Genomic DNA, 4,795 nt, shown 5'->3' with positions numbered 1-4,795 from the left:
TTTCCTCATTTTTATATTTGTATGAACAATTTTCGTGCTGGTATGATGGCTAGGATCAAATGAGGCCCGACAAGTACAAAAATCTGTAGTGTCGTTTAAGAACATTGAACGTAATTATGAGCCCAAAAACTCTATTCGGGGGTACGGACTTTCGACCTTGTGCTAAATTTAATTAAATTATCTTAAAAATTTACAACCTGTAACACACGTTTTTACAAGGTTTACATTGACACACAGACAGACGAATATGGCTTAATCGACTCAGAAAGTGATTCTGAGTCGATTGATATAATTTAAGATAGGTGTAGGACTAGTATTTTTGGGTGTTGCAAACATCAGCACAAACGCATAATAACCATCCCTCTATATACAAACGGACATGGCTAAACCGACTAAAAATTATTCAGTAAAAACGCATAAAGAGTATAATGAGAACCTTAAATTTTTTTATTACAATAATCCATCCATAATCACCATTCGGCCCCATAACGAATTTCCATGCACTCGTTTCATTTAGAAAGCCGTGGTGTACAGTAACAAAAAACAAGAAAAAACTGCCTGCAACTTTTTCGAGTTAAACCAATTACATAAATTATTCAAATTAATACTTGTATACTTTTAAAAAGTAATTTTCATAAAATAATGTTTTGTTTGTTTCGATGCTTGATTATTTTTCATTAATAATAATATTTAATAATCAAAATATTTAATCTGGCAACCCCTTTTAAAAATAAAACAAAGCAGATGTATAACAGTTACTACCTGACTCAGGACAGAGACAACAATATAATAAAAGAAATCAAAAAAATCAGCCACAATGGAAAATCGATAATGCTAGAACGGGGTGGTGGAAATTTCCTGAACATTCTCTGCATGTGGTAGTGAACACGTACGCCACGGGTATAAATACGACTGCCTAGCGACCAGCAATATCATTCGTAAAGAAAAAGTCAACTAGTGTGTGTCTACAGAGAAATAAAAGTGGAAAAAGTTAAAAGTGTACAGATTAATTAAAGTGAAACAAAATTAATTTGAAAAGTGTATTTTGCTGGTGTAAAAGTGTGTGTTGCCATTGAATAGCAGAAAAAATGGCTTTGCGTTGCAAATTATTGCGAAATGAGCATTTTTGCTCCACAAATAGTAGGCTGAAATGAAATTAGACGCCAACAGAAAATGCAGTAGAGCATTTATAAAATTGAAAGATGAAAAAGAAATTAAAAAGCTAAGCTGGCACCACCCAAGGCTTGAGAATTTTATAGAAAAAAATCTTGCGGAATTTGCTGAAGAGGTTTTATTATCCTAGCGGACGTCGTCAAGTAAAAGAATATTGAGGTTGCTTACTAAAAATGAAAGAAAAAAAGGTTATAAAGGACCCAGCGTTTTAAGGAAGTTTTTGTGCTACATGGGCCAGTAGAGAAGAGATCTTTTTAAAAGTGTGTGTACATATAGTACTAGAGCAGGTTTATAGAGTTGTGCCACGGAAAAAATGGTTCTTTCCCCACTGACTAGGTAAATTTTCTCGCAAATCGTAAGCATTCTTATGTATAGTTTATAAGTTAGTTTTATGTATATTTTAAGGTATTTTATTAATATATAACTGCGCAATTTACAATTTTACATGATAAAAGAAATATCGACGATATTAAAAAAAAAAAATGATTCATTTTTTCTGTATACTTGAATATATATTTTTCCTACTGTTATACATATTTTAGGTATATAGTTGTCTCTTTTGCACTTATTTAATTGTGCGAAAAAATTGCTATTTTTCAACATTAATTACAAATATTTTTCATGCAAACGTTTACATTTTTATAATTTTATTTGTGGATTTTTTCCTCTATAAATTTTGCTGAACATATGTTTTGTATTATTTACTAATATTGTGAAATTTGGTTTGAAGCCAATTTTTAATAAGTTCCTCTAGAAGACAAATTGTTATTTTGCAATTTCATAAATTTTTGAAAACCTTTTTCAGAACTACTAAATTGTCATTGATTTTCATAAGTTGGTATTTAAAAAGTCCTCTTTTTTTTAAGCAAAAAAAATTTAAATTTTATGAAACTTCAAGAAATCTTGCCTTTTGTAATGTAATTTTTGTTATCACAACTGACAAATTGTTTATTTCAAAGAAATTTTTAAGAATTTTTCAGTTTTTCTTTACAATCTATGGATTATTTTTTCGAAAACTAAAATTTTCCATTATATTCTTAAACTTTCTAAAGCCCCGCCCATTTTTTATCGATATTCAGTTTTAGGGTAACTGCGCAGTTTTATTATATTTTCCTTACGAAAATCTAGAATTTTCCTGAAAATTACCTGTATTTTTCATTCCTCTCCCCTTCCTAAGTTCTTTGCTTTGGCAAAAAATTGTAACTGCGCATTTAAAATGTTCCCCCTTATTGTGTTTCCAATGTCACAGTTTATTTGTTATGGGGAAATATACTTCAAAATACCCCCTCCGCACGCAGTTGTTTTTACAATAATAATGTTGATTGAAATTGAACATTTCCTTTCTTTTTAGGGGAATTTTTTCTCCCCTCGTAGTTTTTTTTATTCTAAACAATACATTTCCTGCTGTCGTCATAAAAAGTTTAAACAGAAAAATCTTTTTGTATTATTTCTTGTATAATTTGGTAAAAAGTTATTTTAATTGTTATATTAGCAAATTCTATAAATACAACAGAAAACTTTTTCCTAATGTTAAATTAATATTAAAGGCTAAATTTTTAACATTAAAATGTAAAAACAATTTCCCCTTTTTGTTGTTTTCTAGTTCATTTTCTTCAACATTGATTATTTTACTGTAAAACATAGCTTATTCTGTTATAAAACACTGCAGAAAACTTCTATATAATGTAAAATTTACATCCTATGTTATAACAAATAAATGCTTCCCCTTTACTAGCTGTTTGTGTGTATATTCAAATGACAAATGTAAACAAAAGTATAACTATAACAACAAGAAAAACTGTATACGTACAGAGTAAATAAGTTTATTTCTCTTCTGTTTTTTGTCATTTAAATTTCTCTCCCCATATTTGTTTTCATTTTATAAGCAAAACAAACAGCTGTGTATTTGTGTTCCTCTCTCTTTACTATTCCCACAACAGTTTATTGAAGACACTGTATTTATTTTCATATCACAATAAAAACAACAATAACAATTACGCTGTTATGTATAGCGTGCAAATATTCTCCTCTATTTGATTTTAATGTAAACAACCAGATAACACTGTTTGCCTGCAGAGTTAACTAAAATTTCCCTATTTTCCCCGTTTTATTAACTATCACCACCTTGAGTACAGTTTAAAATGTTGCCCTTTTTAGGAATTAGGATTAATATTTTTTTAACAACTATAATTTCTCTTTAATTATTATAAAATATTTTAATGAACATTAATTTTAAGCTTTATTTTATTGCAAAAAAAAACAACATAATTATTTATCCTTATAAAAAAACTTACAAAATACTTTCTTTTTTTTTTAAATCATTTAGCAAATTTTATGTCCGTTTGGGCGGCCTTTTCTCGTAAAACATTAAATGATTTTGCTTAAGTCAGTCTCGTCGTCGTCTCTCGTATCTCGTTTGAAATTACAAAAAAAATAAAATAAAAGAACAAAAATAACAACAGTAAAACAAACCCTAACAACAACTATACAAACCAATAAAAAAACAAAAACTAGAAAAAAAAGGTTTAAAAAAAGCGATATTAAAGCGTTAAAAAAGCGTTTAACACACACAATCTGTATTGTTGAGTATACCCTTTGCTAAGCGTTATAAAAACAAAGCGAAAATATACTTTATGATAAAATTAGAGAAAAAAAACTAAGAAAATTAAAAGAAAAAAACGGAGCGAGAAGACAGAAGACAGGCAGGCAGGTCGGCATAAATAAATAAATGTTTCTAAGAGAAAAATCAGGCAGGCAGGCAGTATGTAAAAGAGTTCGTTCGTTCGTAAGTCAGACAAATCATACGATGATGTTAACGAAACAATGAGAAGACTACTACTACTTGCTAGACCAAATATTCAAAAATTAAACAACGGCCAAAAATTAAAACTAAATGTATGTTTTAAACGCCCAATGATTTTTTTTTACAAATCACTCACATTTAAACAAACAACATCATTATTAAATTACAATTTAAATTTTGTTTATTTTTGTTGAATAAAAAAACTGTTTATATAACTAGAAAACAACAATAGCGTTAAAATAATTTTTTTTTAAAAAAAGGGTCTTTTAAAACCCCTCCTTTATATATATAAAAAAAGAACTTTTAAAAAACGCTTAAATTTATAACATCAACCAAACACCAATTTAAGTTGTAAGGTTTTTTTTCTTAAATCATTTTAAGATTTAACCACAAAAATCATTTTTATACTAAGCATTTTTGTAGTTTTTATTAAAAAAAAAAAAAACAATTGTTTTCTTAATTTATAAGCATTAATTTGTTGTTTCTTTTCATTTCCTGTTTTTACTACTTACTACTACTACATAAAACAAACAAAATTCTGTAAAGTTTTTTTTGTTGTTTCAAACAAAATTTGTTGAAAAAAAATATCTTAAAAAAAATTAAACAAAAAAATAACAACAAGATTTTTTAATAAAAATTTAAATAATTTTTTCTATACCACCTTGAAAACGTTTTTTCTTATAAAAAAATAAATTTAAAACTAAATTAAATAAACTGTCTTAAACTTCTTGTGGGTTTTTTTAAAACTTTACAAGTGGCAGTTTTATTAAAAAAAAAATATATATTTCCATTACAGCGATTTTTTTTGAACAAAATCAA

The 4,795-nt window shown here is 27.3% G+C and overlaps 1 long non-coding RNA gene across 1 annotated transcript; it reads left to right on the top strand.

Moving 5' to 3' along the window:
* The first annotated feature begins 571 nt into the window (after window positions 1-571).
* On the top strand, window positions 572-4,090 carry LOC111690896. The gene is made up of 2 exons (XR_002762914.2): window positions 572-1,509; window positions 3,500-4,090. It is a non-coding gene; the product is annotated as an uncharacterized LOC111690896 (long non-coding RNA).
* Window positions 4,091-4,795: the final 705 nt, after the last annotated feature.

This window comes from Lucilia cuprina, chromosome 4 (genome assembly GCF_022045245.1).
Source record: "Lucilia cuprina isolate Lc7/37 chromosome 4, ASM2204524v1, whole genome shotgun sequence".
Taxonomy (NCBI): domain Eukaryota; kingdom Metazoa; phylum Arthropoda; class Insecta; order Diptera; family Calliphoridae; genus Lucilia; species Lucilia cuprina.
The sequence above is the reverse complement of the archived record's forward strand: the minus strand, read 5'-3'. Positions and strand labels throughout refer to the sequence as shown.